The sequence below is a fragment of the Danio rerio genome, chromosome 14, assembly GCF_049306965.1.
Source record: "Danio rerio strain Tuebingen ecotype United States chromosome 14, GRCz12tu, whole genome shotgun sequence".
Classification (NCBI taxonomy): Eukaryota; Metazoa; Chordata; class Actinopteri; order Cypriniformes; family Danionidae; genus Danio; species Danio rerio.
The window spans coordinates 58,088,482-58,107,500 of record NC_133189.1 but is presented as its reverse complement, the minus strand read 5'-3'; the positions used below and the strand labels follow the sequence as shown (position 1 = coordinate 58,107,500).

General features: G+C 34.1%; 1 long non-coding RNA gene across 3 annotated transcripts in view; it reads left to right on the top strand.

The window, feature by feature from the left end:
* Window positions 1-19,019, top strand: part of LOC141377621 (uncharacterized) — a 60,200-nt gene that overhangs the window by 5,161 nt on the left and 36,020 nt on the right. For 2 of the 3 annotated variants that reach the window (XR_012390048.1, XR_012390050.1), the window contains exon 3: window positions 18,248-18,385. This is a non-coding gene — a long non-coding RNA (uncharacterized lncRNA). Of the gene's footprint in view, window positions 1-3,792; window positions 3,840-18,247; window positions 18,386-19,019 lie in introns of all 3 variants that reach the window. The other variant, XR_012390049.1, reaches the window with a different exon arrangement.

The following is a 19,019-nucleotide window of genomic DNA, read 5'->3' as shown; positions in this document are numbered from 1 at the left end:
TGAACTGCAGCAGATCCTCTTGACCATGTCTACATGCCGAAATGCATTGAGCTGCTGCCATGTGATTGGCTGATTACAAATGTGCGTTAATGAGCAGTTGGACAGGTGTACCTAATAAAGTGGCCGGTGAGTGTATATTCATGATTTTAAATTTTAAATTTGTGTCAAATTAATGATAAAAAAATAATGCTACACCTTTGGGTAAATATAGGTTTTTAAACTATTTATTAAATGTGAAGCTATTTGCAGTATTGTTATAAAATGTATTAGTGTTATCATGTGTGATTCCCTTTAATAAATAAATAAATATTTCATATAAACAGAGAAAACATTTTAAAAACAAATGAGGAATATTACACTATATATATTTATAATTATGATATATATTTATTAATTTGTAATGATATTCACATATTTTATAATTTCACATGAGTGTTTTCCTCAATTTATACTGAATAAAAGAGACTCATCTGTAATAGTTAAACTCTTCGGGGAGCAGAAATGTTAAATCCTCCATTAGAGTCGACTGTAACCCCGCTGCAGGGAACTTCATTGTTTTAGTCATGAATTATTCTGGAATTAAAAAGAAAATGATCGTGAAATGATCTCCTGCTGACCTGAACGCTTGGTAATAAAGTGAGTGAGAGAAAAAGAAGACACTGAGTTTAATATGACAGAGAGAAAACGTGTGAAGAAGGTCGGAAACGGGGAAATAAAGCTGTGCACACATTGACCTGTCAGAGAAAGATCAGCAGGAACTGTGTTTTAATCTGTGGACAGTTATCTGTGACTGAAACACACCGCTGCACCGCTGCATGCTCAACTGAAAATGATTCACCCTCATGTGCTGCATTTATTCTGTCAAATATTTCTCAAGTCATTTTTAATGGAGGAAGGAATGCTTCACATTATTTTCTATAATATTTCTTCTTCTGGAGAAAATCTTATTTGTTTTATTTCAGCTAGAATAAAAGCAGTTTTTAATAGTTTTAAAGTCATTTTAAGCTCAATATTATTCACCCCTTCAGCAATATTAGTGTTTTATTGTCTCCAGAACAAACCACTGTCATACGATGACTTGCCTAATTACCCTAACTTTACCCTAATTACTCTAGTGAAGCCTTTACATGTCACTTTCAGCTGAACACTAGTGTCTTGAAGAATATCTAGTCTATTATTATGTGCTCTCATCATGGCAAAGAGAAAAAAAAAATCAGCTATTAGAAATGATCAAAACTGTTGATTAGAAATGTGTTGGAAAAATTGGTAAGACTTTTATTTTGATGGTCCCTATTGGACATTTGGTTGACTTAAGGTTGCATTGCAGCATGCTCATTACTTCTCAGTTGAGTATTAGTAGACTCACTGTCTGCTTAATATCTGCTGATACTGCTCCTTCATTTAACTGACTATAAGAAACTTTGTCAGGACATGTCAACTCACAATACCCCAACCTAACAGTCTACTGATAATCTAATGAGAATTAGTTGGAATGTAGGAGCAATGCAACTGAAGTCAACAAAATGTGTTTAAGGGTCCATCAAAATAAAGGCTTATAAAAAAATCTCTCCATTAAAGAGAAATTGGGGGAATAATATACAGGATTGCTAATTTTCCTGAACGACTGGGCTAATAATTCTGAATTTGAAATGAATCACATTATTTGAATAAGAGAATCAACTATTATGAATTAGTAAACCAGTAGCTGGAGACTCACTTTGAACTGGTCATTTGAATCAGTAACTAGAGACTCACTTTGAACTGGTCATTTGAATCAGTAACTAGAGACTCACTTTGAACTGGTCATTTGAATCAGTAACTAGAGACTCACTTTGAACTGGTGATTTGAATCAGTAACTAGAGACTCACTTTGAACTGGTGATTTGAATCAGTAACTGGAGACTCACTTTGAACTGGTGATTTGATTCACTGAATCAGTAACTGGAGACTCACATTGAACTGGTCATTTGAATCACTGAATCAGTAGCTTGAGACTCACTTTGAACTGGTCATTTGAATCACCGAATCAGTAACTAGAGACTCTCTTTGAACTGGTCATTTGAATCAGTAACTGGAGACTCACTTTGAACTGGTGATTTGAATCACTGAATCAGTAACTGGAGACTCCCGTTGAACTGGTCATTTGAATCACTGAATCAGTAGCTTGAGACTCACTTTGAACTGGTCATTTGAATCAGTAACTGAAGACTCACTTTGAACTGGTCATTTGAATCAGTAACTGGAGACTTACTTTGAACTGGTCATTTGATTCAGTAACTGGAGACTCACTTTGAACTGGTCATTTGAATCAGTAACTGGAGACTCACTTTGAACTGGTGATTTGAATCACTGAATCAGTAACTGGAAACTCACGTTGAACTGGTCATTTGAATCACTGAATCAGTAACTGGCGACTCACTTTGAACTGGTCATTTGAATCAATAAATTGAGACTCACTTTAAACTGGACATTTGAATCAGTAACTGGAGACAAGATTTGAACTGGTCATTTGATTCAGTAACTGGAGACTCACTTTGAACTGCTCATTTGAATCAATAAATTAAGACTCCCTTTAAACTGGACATTTAAATCAGTAACATTTAGACTCGATTTGAACTGGTCATTTGATTCAGTAACTGGAGACTTACTTTGAACTGGTCATTTGAATCAGTGAAAGTAAATCAGTAGCAGAAGACTCACTGTTAATGTACTAAAACACTGTTACTCTCCAGCTCTGATTTTAAACTCACTTTATAAGAATCTTTAAATGTTTGTTCTGATTATATGCATGTTAACATATGCAGAAAAGGGTTATGTTATCATAAACTGTAGTTACTCTTGTATGGAGTATATTCATCAATAATAATCAGTCTTTTCTAAAGTGAATCATTGACAGGGCTTCTGTTTAACGATTCTTCTGATCAATCAATGAAAGGAGCTACAACATTTAATCACATCTCAATTATAGTTTACTTCAGAGTCTGATTTGAGAGAGTCTGAATGATCAACTCACCTGATTCATTTCACTGAGACCTGTGGAAGAAAATAACCCAGTAAAGACTGCCGTTTCTCCATCTGGATCTCTCTGCAGATCAGTGTGTGTGTGTGTGTGTGTGTGTGTGTGTGTGTGTGTGTGTGTGTGTGTGTGTGTGTCTGAGTTTGATCTGCACTAATTGAAACTATACCTTCAGCCAATTCAACTGTTCCACTCGCTGACTTTTAATTGAGTCCACATTAAAATTTACTTATAAAATAATAATGGGCTTCCATGCAAATGATATTGCCAACGCTCGTATTTGCATATCCACAGGCAGCTAGGGAGTTCAGAAATCAATATAGATGATTAATAATATATCGGGCCACAGGAATAATTAAATTCAATTCATGCAGGAACTCGCTCAAGCTTGGCAAAGCAAAGGTGCCGTTTGCCACGCGTTAATTTAACACAAGTTGCCCGGGATTGCAGTTTCAATTACCGGGATTGAAATAATAAGGTGTGTTAAAAATTACACTTTCAAATATATGTTATTTCATTTCATTTGACTGAATACATTTAGGGATTAATCCGCTCTTTCTTTCCGCATTAACATATTGCAGTAAATTGCTGAATGAAATTGCATTCCCATTTGAATATAGTGCTGAAATAATCAACATCTGCTCCGCTCCTGCTCAATAATGCACTGCTGTGGGATACACTGCACGATGACGCTGAGTTTCAGTCCAAACATGTAGAGAAAAATCTTAAATCAAGAAGCACTTTGGAGATGAGCTAAAATATTGTGTTGCTTTCAGAAATAACGAGTCAACAGGAAGTGGTTTACTCAAAACATGCCGATAAGGTAAGCAAAATAACATTATTAAAACGTAAAAACAAGCATGTTGCTTACCCCAGTGTCAGATTATTTAGTCTGTTTGTAGGAAAAACACACTTAATTTCCACTCATCATTCACTCATTTTCTTGTCGGCTTTGTCCCTTTATTAATCCGGGGTCACCACAGCGGAATGAACCGCCAACTTATCAAGCACATTTTTATGCAGGGGATTCCCTTCCAGCCGCAACCCATCTCTGGGAAACACACTTATTGACACACACTCATACGCTACGGACAATTTAGCCTACCCAATTCACCTGTACTGCATGTCTGTGGACTGTGGGGGAAACTGGAGCACCTGAGGGAAACCCATACGAACGCAGGGAGAACATGCAAACTCCACACAGAAACGCCAACTGAGCCGAGGCTCAAACCAGCGACGCAGCGAACTTCTTGCTTTGAGGTGACAGCACTATTTACTATAAAAATATAGGAGTATAGGAAATAGGAGTATACAAAATGTGTAGTGTATAGGAGCTGAAATAAAAATAAAAATAAATAAAAATTTTATTTAAATAAATAAATATAAAAATATGTAAAAGATTTAAATAAATAAAAATATAAATAAATAAATAATATAAATAAATAAAGTATAAATGAATAAAAATATAAATACATATAAATAAAAATATATAAATGAATAAAATATAAATAAAGAATTATTAATTCATATACATAAATAAAAATGTAACTGCATAAATAAATAAATATAAAAATATGTAAAAGATGTAATTAAATAAAAATATAAATAAATAAATAATATAAATAAATAAAATATAAATAAATAAAACATTATATAAATAAAGTATAAATAAATAAACTATATAAATGAATAAAAATATAAATAAATATAAATAAAAAATATATAGATAAATAAAAAATAAATATATAATTATACAATAATTAATCAATATAAATAAAAATGTAACTGCTTAAATAAATAAATAAATATAAAAATATGTAAAAGATGTTAATAAATAAAAATATAAATAAATAAATAAAATATAAATAAATAAAACATATAAATAGTATAAATAAAAAAATATATAAATGAATAAAAATATAAATAAAAATAAATGAATAAAAATATAAATAAAATAAATAAATAAATAAATAAATAAATAAATAAATAACCAATTTGAATGTATAAGAGCTGAAACCTTAACACATAAAATAAAATAAAATTAAATTGTTTTTGCAGCAAGAATGTGTCCGGTGTAATAAAGTTAAAGATGTTAAAAGGCATTTATTGGGTGAAAATGAATAAATAAATACAAATCTAATACAATGCAGCTGTTTGGTGCTTTAACCAGACACGTTTTTACTTTTCACTGCAAAAACAATGCTTGTTTCTTGTGCAAATATCTACAAATTCTTAAATCAAAATGCATTTTCTGGACAAGCACAAAATATAGTCCAAAAATGAATGAAGGAAGAAACGAGCATTATTTTTATCCAGTCTAAATCATATCAGGCCTTGAAGTTTGTGCAGTTAATAACACAATGATTCATGCATTGACCAACTTTTCTCATATATTAATTTAAATCTCTCTTAAACGAGTGTATCTGGCAGGGTTTCATCAGCTGCTCTTTTTACGGCAGCCTTGGGTAGTCCTGATTCTCGGCAGAGTCATTTGGCTGTAGTGCGTTCTTCACTCCTCTAAGCCCCATTATAGGATTATAATGTCCTAGATTATGATCATCATTGCGTTAACAACTTTTGCCATATTAACGATAAGCCCAAAACCATTCTGGATGGCTTTAATGAACGTTCTGCAGGTGGCTGCTAGAAACATTTACCGTCTTTGTAACCTGTTTACCCACCAAAGGGACCTGCTGTCATTGTCTGCGTTCACACATTACCATTTCATCAGCAAAACAAACATCCCTGTACCTCCTGTGTGTGTGTGTGTGTGTGTGTGTGAGTGTGTGTTTTTTAACGACAACCTCGCATCCCATCAGAATTGGCTTTGCATAATGAATTAATTGCATGCATTTGAAATCTCGCCTTGAACCGCCGACATTAAATTATGGACATTATGTTTTTTGCTCAACCTTGTGCATCTTGGGCATTGCACAGGCGTTGTCAACAATGCCCAGATTTTTTTGGTCTTCGCCTGTAATGAATGCACTCCAATATGTAATGACTGAGTAATCACATTATCTGCTGCATCTCGTTTGTGCTGTGCGAGAGATGCATCTGCGCTCGCTCTAATTGCCAGGAAAAAAAAAAAGAGGAGGAGGATTTTACTCACTCGCTGGGGACCTGCACCGCAGATGATTATATGCTGAATTGTTTTTGCAACAGGAGTGTGTCCGGCGTAATAAAGTTAATGATGTTGAAAGGCATTTATTGGGTGAGGAAATTAAATAAATAAATAAATACAAATCTATTAAAATGCAGATGTTTGGTGCTTTAACCAGACACATTTTTACATTTACTGCAAAAAATAAAAAATTAAATGGTTGTTTCTTGTGCAATTATGTTAAAATCAAAAAGCATTTTATAGACAAGCAAAAAAATTATATCATATTATATTATATTATATTATATTATATTATATTATATTATATTATATCATAATTCATTATATTATATTATATTATATTATATTATATTATATTATATTATATTATATTATATTATATTATATTATATTATATTATGTTATGTTATATTATATTATATTATATTATATTATATTATGTTATGTTATATTATACTATATTATATTATATTATATTTTATTATATTTTATCATATTATGTTATGTTATATTATACTATATTATATTATATTATATTTTATTATATTTTATTATATTATATTATATCATAATTCATTATATTATATTATATTATATTAATTATATAAATTATATGATATGATACGATTTTATGTATTATATTATATTATATTATATTATGTTATTTTTGTTATATAATATTTTTATTATTTTATAATATATTATATTATATTATTTTTATTATATAATATTTTTATTATTTTATATTATATTATAATATTTTAATTACTTTATTTTAATTATATTATATATTATAATATATTAATTATATTATATTAATTATATAAAATTTTCTTATATTATATTATATTATATTATATTATATTATATTATATTAATTATAATATATTAATTATATTATATATATATATATATATATATATATATATATATATATATATATATATATATATATATATATATATATATATATTATATTAAATTACTTATATTAATATATTAAACACTTCATTTTGTCTCATGATTTCTGAAAACAGCTTAATATTTTGTATTTCTCTAAACATGTTTCTTGATTTAAGAGTTTTTAGACTAGAGAGATGTAAGAAGCGCATGTTTTTTTGTTGCAGTGTGGTTTGTGGTGCATTTACAAGTAAACATTTGTTTTTCATATGGAGTTGGAGTTTGAGAACGTGTCCGGTTGCTGTTTTACGTCTGCTCAGTGCTCAACAGAACCGCTGTCTGTTTTTCTGTTCATTATAGCTGATGGAAATTCAGCTTTTTAGTCAGTGTAAGTCAGGGAATGCGATATTTGGCTTGGATTGGGTCTTTGTTGCACTGGAGAATGATCAAGCTCAGTGTCATCAGTGCAGGAAAACCCCCTGTTTTCCACAATAACGCTCCTTCAGATTTACAGCGGAAACATTTACTGTGTTCATCTCTCTTTTTTTAAAGTCTTTCTCTAGTGTCTCAGGTTTACTGTCCTTTCTTTCCATCAAGGGTGGAAAGAGCACTGAAAAAGTATACTCAAAGTACTTGCCAAAAGTGCAAGTAGAGTAAAATATTTAAGTACACATGTGACAATTACTCCAGTGTATTGACCTTCTTCTGTGATGCAGATGTACTCTCACTTAGTCAGTATTTGGGTAGCACACATATTCTGAACGCCTTCTGCAGAGTTCAAATGAGCCATTTTAATCTAGATTAATTCCAAGATTACAGTGAGATTAATCTAGATAAAAAAATAATCAGTGCCCACCTATAATTTATTTTATAAAAACATAACTAAACTAACAAAAGTTAACAAAACTATACCTTGTTTAAAGGTAAAACTGGTGAAATCCAAAATAAAAATCTACATTTTACCAAAGTAAAAAATGAATGGTTATAACAATACTTTTACTTTGTGTGCATGTACATTTCTTTCTTGATCACAATTTAAATTTGATTAAATTAAATCTAAAAGTTTAAACCAAAGTTAAGCTATGTGTGTTGAGAAAAAAATGCAAACATAGTGATTTTTATTTATTGTTATTAAGTCAAAGCATAATTTTTTTTCATTCTAGTGCAATAAAAGAACCAATACCACACTACAAATGCATTTATTTTCCTTCAGCTTAGTCCCTTTATTTATCAGAGGTCGCCACAGCAGAATGAACCGCCAACTATTCCAGCATATATTTTACACAGCAGCAACCCACATCTGGGAAACACTAAAAAAACTCATATAAAAGTATAAATTCACACCTTTAAAAGTACTTAAAGTACACAAAAAAATAGTACAATTGCAAGTCATACATAAATTGAAAAAAAAGAATCACAAAGAAATGAAAACTACTAATTTGCTGATTATTTTACAGTGTTGAGACGAAAATAAACGCATAAAGAAGTGACTGCGGGGAAAAGAGTCAAGTGAAAGTATCAACACCACACTAAAATAAGTAGAAGTAAACATAGAGGACACACTTTTTTATAAAAACTTAAATAAGATCATCTGTCACAAAATAATGAAAACCACTAATTTACTGATTTTTTTACAGTATTGACAAGAAAAAAATAAACAAATAAAGCAGTGACTGCAGGGAAAATAGTGCAGTAAAGCTACCAATACCACACTAAAATGATTAAAGTAAAACTTTTTAAGCTACTCAGTAAAGTACAATTCCTAATGCATAAAACTAATAATAATAATAATAATAATAATAATAATAATAATAATGTAATTCAAAATCATAAATAAATAAAAAAACAACAACCACAAACATATAAAATAGAGACTGCAGGGAAAATAGTGCATTAAATGTACCATTAAATACAGCACTAAAATGGTTTAAGTAAAAGTAAAAATACACACTTTTAAGCCACTCTGTAAAGTACAATTCCTGATGCATAAAACTCCTCAATTACAGTAACCCGAGTATTGATAATTCTTTACAGCGCTGGTTGTCACCCGTCCTCTTTCTGTTTTCAGCCTTAATTATACGGCTTCTGTGATTACCAAAACAAATGATGACATGAATAATAGTGCAGTAAAAAGTACAAATACTAAAATGCACTCAAGTAAAAGTAACAACACACACTTTTAAGCTACTCAGTAAAGCGCAATTCCCTCCTGATGCACTAAAAACTAATAATAGTGCAATTCAAAATTATAAATACATAAAAAATAAAATCATTAGTCACAAAATAATAAAAGCTGCCAATTTACTGATCATTTTACAGTGTTGACAAGAAAATAAACATATAAAGCAGTGACTGCAGGGAAAATAGTGCAGTAAAGCTACCAATACCACTCCGAAAACGCACTCAAGTGAAAGTCAAATTAGACTTTACTTTAAGCTACTTAACGTGCAATTTCTGATGCAAAGTTAGTACAGTAAACAAAGCAATACCATACTAAAATGCAGTAATTTCCTAATGCAAAAAATTAATACTAATGCAATTCAAAATCATGAATAAATTAGAGAGAATGACAAAGTAATGAAAACTATTAATTTACTGATAATTTGACAGTGTTGATAAGACACAAAATAAAGTCGTGACTGCAGGGAAAAGCACAGTAAAATGCACTCAAGTATGACACACCTTTAGCTTTTTAAAGTCCAATTACTGATGCAAAAAACCCCTAATAATAGTTTTAATAATGCAATTTAAAATCATAAATGAATGGAGAAAGCAGAATCACAAAGTAATGAAAACTGCTGATTTACTAATTATTTTAGAGTGTTGATAAGAAAATAATAACATATAGTAGTGACTGCAGGGAAAATAGAGCTGTAAAAGTAAAACAACACAAATGCACCGTAACGCCGCCCATTTACACTAGTCAGTAAAGTACAGTTCCTGATGCATAAAAATCCTCAATTACAGTAACCCGAGTATTGATAACTCTTTACAGCGCTGGTTGTCGCCCGTCCTCTTTCTGTTTTCAGCTTTAATTATACGGCTTCTGTGATTACCAGGTAAAACAAATTATGCGGCTCTCTGGCAGCAGATAAATCTTGGTTTCAATTTGCCGTAATGACCCGTGTAATTTTTAAGCTGTGCCTACATAGCCGCTCTTTTAACGGGCATCATTAGTGGGCCGGTGTATTAGATATACATTTCTGTGGCTTAATTTGGTCTCTCAGGGGCACTTGTAAGGATGCAGCTGCTTCTGCGCTGCTACACGACGGCCTTAATTTATTTATTTTAAATGCTGTGATTAATTGAGTTCTCCAGGAATGCCAGACATCCGCGCTGCTGAGGTCAGAGCCTCCTGCGGATCTGCAGATTTCATGAGAAAAGCACAAAAATGGTAATAGATACAAAGGCGAAGCTCGCAGAGCCGTCTGTGCGCTGAATTATCCAGGGGGGGAAAGAGATTGGGATCTGCCTCCTTCATTTATCCTTTATGCAGATATTTTATATGCTGTATACCTGCAGGTTAGCTGTGTTTATACTGCATATACTAACTTCATTCAGTCATTCTCCTTCAGCTGAGTCCTTTATTTATCAGGGGTCACCACTGCGGAATGAACCACCAACTATTCCAGCATATGTTTTACACAGCGGATGCCCTTCCAGCCTCAACCCAGCATTGGGAAACACCCTTACACATTCATTCTCACATACACTCATACACTACGGCCAGTTTAGTTAATCAATCCCCCTATAGCGCATGTGTTTAGACTGTGGGGGAAAGCGGGGCTATAATCTAAGCTATTATTTACTAGTTAATTGAAGTTATTAGTAAGTTATGGTAACTAATAACCTTAATATTTCTGATTTGACTGTTATGCAATAATGTGCACCTTCTATAAAGCTGCTTTGAAGCAATAATCACTTTGAACAGTGCTTTACAAATACACTTGAGCTGACCCCTCTGTCAGTGATGCATGTAATAGATGCAAGCGATCACCAGCGGATCTCATCCACGTTGTGGGAATGCCCTAAAATATTTGATTATTGGATTAAAATGTTTAAAATCTTAAAAGATTTTGGAGATCTGGATACAAATCCACTGCTGGCCATTTTTGGGTTTGCAGTAGATACTAACAGCTTAAAGGCTTAAGCTTTTACTATTTATTAGCAAGACATCTCATCCGTTTAAAGTGTAAACATGTCTCTCCACCCTCTTTTGATGGATGGATAGAAAAGTGTTTACTTGCATTAAATTGGAAGAAAACCTACTGGTTCTTTAAAGACTTTTAACAAGTTGTGGCGCCCTTTTATTAGATTATCTGCTGCCTCTCTTGCCAACTCTCTTAAGCTGAGCAATAATATATGAATGCATGTTTATTATTCATTTTCATTTATTTATTTATTTGTGTATTTATTTTTTCATTTATTAATTAGGTTTAAAATAACTGTTCAAAAGTAGATTCTAATTTATATTAATAATTTATTCCAGTGAGTTTAAAGATCAATTTTCAGCTCCATTACTCGAGTCTTCAGTGACATCATCCTTCAGAAATCACTCTAATATCAATTATTATTATTATTATTGTTGTTATTGTTGTTGTTATTAATGGTAATAGTAATAAAAGTAATAAAAATAATGCATTATTATTTAATTTAAAAACTACATACAATAAGAAAGCAGTTATTTAAAATTGTTATAAATATTATATATAAATAGATTAACTATTTGACTTTTTTTGCATTTAATAAATGCCGATGATCAGAAAAAATAAAAATAAATAATGAAAAAACAAACAAACTAGCAAGTAAAACCGGTAGTGTATATTCAGATTCTACAGTGGAAAACAGCCTGCCTCATGTTTCAACTAAATACCACTAGCTGAAATTATGAATTATTCTTTATGAATATAGTCAGCTTTATATAACACAGACCAACACATCAAATAACCCAACCTTGGGGTTGTCCAACAGCCCAGCAATGCATTTATTATTAGAGTGTATAATGCATTTCTCTAAATAAATAAATAAATAAATAGATAAACAAACAAACAAACAATCAAATAAATAAATAAATAAATAAATAAATAAATAAATAAATAAATAAATAAATAAATAAATAAATAAATAAATAAATAAATAAATAAATAAATAAATAAATAAATAGATAGATAAATAAATAAAAGCATGCAGAAACATTATAAAAAAGCATTGTATGTTGAAAATTTGTGCTTTTGTTTGATTATTGCATTAATGCATTCCTAGGACACAATGCATTTAGTATATGTGATTTTTTTTTTTTTTAGGAATCACAATTTTCTTTTCTCTTATTGTTATTTTTTTATTATTTTGCATGCATTCAACAGTCCAGCAGTGCATTTAATAGAGTGTATAATGCATTTCTCAAAATAAATAAATAAATAATAAAAGTATGCAGAAGCTTTATGAAATGCGTTTTAATGTAGTGTTTTTTTTAGGAATCCCCTATTGTCTTTTCTTTTATTATAATGTTTTATTTGACATGCATTCAGATTCTACAGTGGAAAACAGCCTGCCTCATGTTTTAGCTAAAGTTGACAAGTTGCAAACTGTATTCTTTATGTATGAAGTCAGCTTTATATATCATACAGACACACACACACACACACACACACACACACACACACACACACACACACACGTCTCCATCTATAACTCAGTGACCTGCTGAACATCTGGAGCTCTTCATCTCTCTGCGGGCCCTCTAGAGTCGGCCGCTGGTGTAGCAGGCGCTCGTCCTCCATCCGTGTCCAGAAAAGAGCTGCGGGTGTGTGAGTGTGTGTGTGTGTGTGTGTGTGTGTGATCCGCTGGGAGCCCGGCTCTGGACGCAGGCCCAGATCAATGTGACCTAAATTCAAATGCGAATTAGAAGGCTGTCAGTGGGAAAGGACACTCTGCAAATGAGCTCAGACAGTGTGCGGGCCCCTGGGGGCCGCTGAACCCGGGTCTGGCCCCGCCTCGCACTTTAATAAGATCCAAATGGGGTCCGCGGTGGGCTCCTGGACGGGCCGATGACTGCAGGCTGGACGGAGACACACCTGGACGGAGAGGAAATACCACAGCAGGCCTGATTGCTGCAGAACGCCTGATGGATGCATTATGGGGATTTTATGGCTCGGGTCAAGCTGTGAAACACAATAGTGGAGGTGGAAACTCAGCCAGGCTTGAATTATCTGTTAAAAAAATAACAAAGGAGATTGTGCGGGAATGAAACGCTTTTAATTGGGCTTTTTTATTGTGCAGGGTTCGGTTTTGTTTTGTTTTTTCTTGAAGAAGACAAAGAGAAAGGCAGCATAGTTCTAAGTGGAAATCTAGAAATGTAAAAATATGTATGTGATGGTAAAGAAACTGGCAGCACGGTGGCTCAGTGGTTAGCACTGTTGCCTCACAGCAAGAAGGTCACCGGTTCGAGTCTGGGCTGGGTCAGTTGGCGTATCTGTGTGGAGTTTGCATGTTCTCCTACTGTTGGCGTGGGTTTCCTCCGGGTGCTCCGGTTTCCCCCACAGTCCAAACACATGCGCTATAGGGGAACTGATCAACTACACTGACCGTAGTGTATGAGTGTGTATGGGTGTTTCCCAGTTATGGGTTGCGACTGGAAGGGCATCAGCTGTGTAAAACTTATTAAATTCAATTATTCTTTATTTCTACAGCTCTTTCACAATGTAGATTAGGTCAAAGCAGCCTAACATAGACGTTAAAAGTTGAAGTTCAGTACAGTTCAGACATATGCTGGAATAGTTGATGGTTCATTCTACTGTGGCGACCTCTAAAATGATTTTTTTGCCTTCATTCGTGTTTCTTTTATTTTTAAAAAATAATTTATAAATAGTTTCTTAAATTATTTTTATTGGCCTTTTTTATTGTCGAGTTTTTATTTTTCGTTTTGAAGAAGAAACTCAGCAAGGCTTGAATTATCTGTTAAAGGGCCACGAAACCCCCTGTCTCAGCAGGGTGTTTTCACACCTCAAATGTCAGAAAAGTGGGCGTGTCCAGCTCTGTATTTCACCATTTCCAGATGAGAAAAGCTCTCGGGTAAAAATATTCCTTAGAAAGGTATTTTTGGTGAGCGTTGCATGCACCAATTCACACGTGAGTCCAGCTGCGCTTTAATAGCGCACTATATTTACAATATATTTACAAATGTATTTACTTAGAGAAAGTCAGTAAAATGCCAATATTAAGATAGTTGCTGTTCTGAAACGCCACGAAAAATGGCGTCTGCAAAATTCTTCAGTGGCTGGGGCTGCATGAATGTTGGAAATAACACCACCAAGTGGATAGATAACTCCTTGATTTCGCACTGAATCAAATCAATTCTTATTATATTCATTTATTAAAATCTAACTCTATAATGTCAACACTTTACTCTGAAATGCTTCAACACCAAGAATTTAACTGAATGAGTTTGCTGTGTACACTAATTAACCTAGTTACCCTAATTACCCCAGTGAAGCCTTTAAATGTCACTTTAAGCTGAATACTAGTGTATTGAAGAATATCTAGTCTAATAGTATGTGTTATAAATAGTTTCTTAAATTATTTTTATTGGCCTTTTCTATATTGTCAAGTTTTTATTTTTCGTTTTGAAGAAGAAACTCAGCAAGGCTGTCTCAGCAGGGTGTTTTCACACCTCAAATGTCAGAAAAGTGGGCGTGTCCAGCTCTGTTTAGCGGGGAGTGTTAAAGGAGGGAAGAGGGAAGGGTTTGCATAAAGATTTGCATAAAAATGGGAGTTTCTGTTTGAGCATGCACTGATTTTCACAGAGGCAAAACAAACACACAGACGCAGAGGGGAAAGACAGTAACTGTGTTTACATGGACATCAGTAATCAAATTATTTGCCAAATGATTAAATGGTGGACTTTAACTGCAGCTTGGAACTTTCATTCAGGAAATTCATTCATGCCGCTCGTGACAAACCAGATATTTGATGCGAGGAGCTGCTGGAAGTGTGTATTTTTAATGCTATGTTTGATACCACATGGCGAATAACAGAAAAAACCCTTTGCATTTCTCTGTCACTTAGATGCAGGTAGCGTCAGAAAGCTGTGTGTGTTATTCCTGTTACAAAATGCGACGTAAATACTACACGACGGAAATAGTTTGATTGCGGTGTTGACATGTTTACACTCGGACAGCAGCATTTACAGCAGATCTTTCAGCCTCTTATATTGTAGTGGCATTAACCTACTTTAGTAACTTAGAAATCATTTTGACTAAGGTCCGTCTTTAAACACGGAAAGAGTACTGCTGACCATACCGACTAACTTTCCCTCTGAATAAACAAAGAGCTCTGATCACACACTGACCAAACCTGTAGAGACAGGACGATCAACACCAACAGGAAATTCTGTATTTCGCCATTTCCAAATGAGAAAAGCTCTCGGGTAAAAATATTTCTTAGAAAGGTATTTTTGGTGAGCGTTGCATGCACTAATTCACACGTGAGTCCAGCTGCTCTTTAATAGCGCACTATATTTACAATATATTTACAAATGTATTTACTTAGAGAAAGTCAGTAAAATGCCAATATTGAGATAGTTTGACTCACCTGTTGCTGTTCTGAAACGCCATGAAAAATGGCGTCTGCAAAATTCTTCAGTGACTGGGCCTGCATGAGTGTTGGAAATGACACCACCAAGTGTATAGATAACTCCTTGATTTCACACTGAATCAAATCAATTCTAACTCTTATCATATTCATTTATTAAAATCTAACTCTATAATGTCAACACTTTACTTTGAAATGCTTCAACACCGAGAATTTAACTCTAATGAATTTGCTGTGTACCCTAATTAACCTAGGTAACCTAAATAACCTAGTGAAGCCTTTAAACGTCACTTTAAGCTGTATAGAAGTGTCTTGAAGAATATCTAGTCTAATATTATTTACTGTCATCATGGCAAAGAGAAAATAAATCAGTGATTAGAGATGAGTTATTAACACTATTATGTGCAGAAATGTGTTGAAAATTTTTTTTCTCTCTGCTAAACAGAAATTAGGGGAAAAATAAGCAAGCGATCTAATAATTTAGGGGGGCTAATAATTCTGACTTCAACTGTATATATTCTGTAGAATTAAAACCTTTAAATGTCCCGTGAAGTGCATTACAATGTGCATTTTTAATTGGATAATCTCCACTTTTTGCAGGGCATACAGTATAGCTCCACCCTTAAAAAAATCATCCAGTAGTGTTTTGTTTTTCTCATGTCTCTGCCAGTGCGAGTGGTTGAGCTCAAGCGCCTCAAATAAACAGCCAATGAGAAGAAGGAGTTGGGCTGTGTCAGACACTGGAGATCATTTAATTGGTCAGAAGATTTGGTGAGAAACTAAAGTATAAGGTGACAAAAACATTGGCTGCGTCCGAAACCGCCTACTACTCAATACACTGAAAAAATTTATTCAAAGACGATTCCTTGGATTTACTCAATTCTTTTACGTTAAGTGGTTGTAAACAATTTATTTGGGCTGAATTTAACAAACGAATTAAGTTGAACAAATTCAACACAAATAAATTGTTTGCAACAGTTCTGCATGCAACACTTTTTTCAGGTTCTGCATTTGAATTTAGACGTACTACTCGGCCGTTAGAAAAGTACGTTCTATACAGTATGAATGTGAAAAGTATGAATGGAATTCGGATGTACTACATCCGCCATTTTGACGGACTGTCCTGCTTTTACTGATTCCAGAAGAACTTTTTAATGAAATGAACTCTTTTAAGGACATTTTTGACAAAGTAACACCCGAAAAGATTTTAGAATTTTTATCATGTATTAACACAAAAAATCTTATTTAATTTATGTTTTATTTTGTTTGTTGATTTTTAAATTGTATATTTATTGTTGAAAGATTCCTGCCATGAAGATAGCCTTGGTTGCTGACATGGCACTAAATAAAAAATACATTACATTACATCCACCATTTTGACATAGTCACGTGACGTACCTGCGTAATTTGCGTCGCTTTCGCTCGCGGGGCATCATGGGATAGCGCAACATGCATGGGATGCACACTCCAGAATCTTGCCGGAAGTAGTAAGTCATCCGGGAACTTCTCACATACTGTTTTTCGAATTCTACGAATTCAAACATAATACTCGGCTCGCATACTGACTTTAGCATACTATATAGTATGGAAGTATGCAGTTTCAGACACAGCCATTGATTAATCTTGTTGAAGAGACAAACTGCAAACTTATGATGTGTATATCAGGTTTATATCTTCTAAACCCAAATATTGTCACTATTGTCGCTGAGGCCATCTTCCAGCCTAAACCACGGCGAATGAAGCTCTTCACAAGACTTTTGGCCAGCGGAGAAATTAAAATGGTCGTGCCCAACTGAGTCTGGTTCCCTCAAGGTTTTTTTTCTTCACTCCCATCAGGTGAAGTTTTTTTTCCCTCTCCGCTGTCGCCACTGCCTCGCATGGTTCAGGATTGGTAGAGCTACGCATCGATGAATTTGCTCTTCAGTGTTTGAACTCTCAGTAATGATTAAATCACGCTGAACTGAGCTAAACTGAACTGAACTTAAACACTAAAACCTGAACCACACTGTTCCAGTTACTATGACCATTTATGTAAAGCTGCTTTGACACAATCTACATTGTAAAAGCGCTATACAAATAAAGCTGAATTGAATTTAATTGTTTTAGAGCACATTAGATTATAGACATCCTAAAACAAACCAACACAGACTGATTCTGAATATGTACCCCTATATACATTTCTGGAGAGCGCCAAATATGTACCAGGAGTTACTTTTTTTGCAGTTTTTGCTTTTGCGAATCCACCGGAGGCCGCTGTGTATGCTTTTTCAGATCTTGAAATTCTCTCATGAGTGCTCTTCATGCCTGCTGTTCTCACCTAAATCCACCAGAGGCCACTGTCGACTGACTAACTGACCGACCGACTGACTGACTGAATGACCCCCTTTCCTAATCTCAACCTATAGTGTTTTCAAAACCACCGTTTGACCCGCCCGCCCCCTTCACTTCACCCAATCAACAGTGTTTTAAAAAGCAAACCAGAAAAAGAAAAGCCCTCGGCTGATTTTCACCACGCTTTCAGATTTTACCCTATTCTCACTCTGTTTATTTTACTTGTTTATTTTATTTTTTGGCTTTTGTTTTTGTCTTACCTGCTTTCTGGATTCGTTCTTCTTCAGGCTCAAACCCTGTTGCTCAAACCCTGTTGTCGTGGTCAACCCTGCTCTGCATCTCAAGTCCACCGACATACATGGCGAGCCACTGGACGAACCGGTAACAGCGGTAAAGCCGTCCACACAGACGTAAGCGTTCAGCTGGTAAGCACGAAAAGGAATGGGTAGCACAATTGCCTCACAGCAAGAATGTCTCTGGTTTGAGTCTCGGCTGGGTCAGTTGGTGTTTCTGTGTGGAGTTTGCATGTTCTCCCCGTGTTGGCGTGGGTTTCCTCTGGGTGCTCCGGTTTCCCCCACAGTCCAAACACATGCGCTATAGAGGAACTGATCAACTAAATTGGCCATATGTGTGTGTGAATGTGAGTGTGTGGGTGTTTCTTAGTGATGGGTTGCAGCTGGAAGGCCATTCGCTGTGTAAAACATATGCTGGAATAGTTGGCGATTCATTCCGCTGTGGTGACCCCTGATGAATAATGGACTATGTATGTGAGTATGTATGTGTGTCTGTTTGAGAAAGTGTGTGTGCTATAGAGGTCATGTCTGCTCTGAGCTGCAGGATCTGCTATACCCCCCCTCTCCGCTCCTCCGCTATACATGCGCTCTGTGAGATCCATATGGGAACGAGGCCCTTTTGATTGTTTCCAATAGCATATGCTAATTGTTGATTGTCTTCAATATTATATGCTAATTGTACCGAATTAGCATAATTCATTAACATTTGGGTCCTAATTACACAATGAATAAAGCCGATCTCCGAGCCGCGCTGTGTGCCTCGACT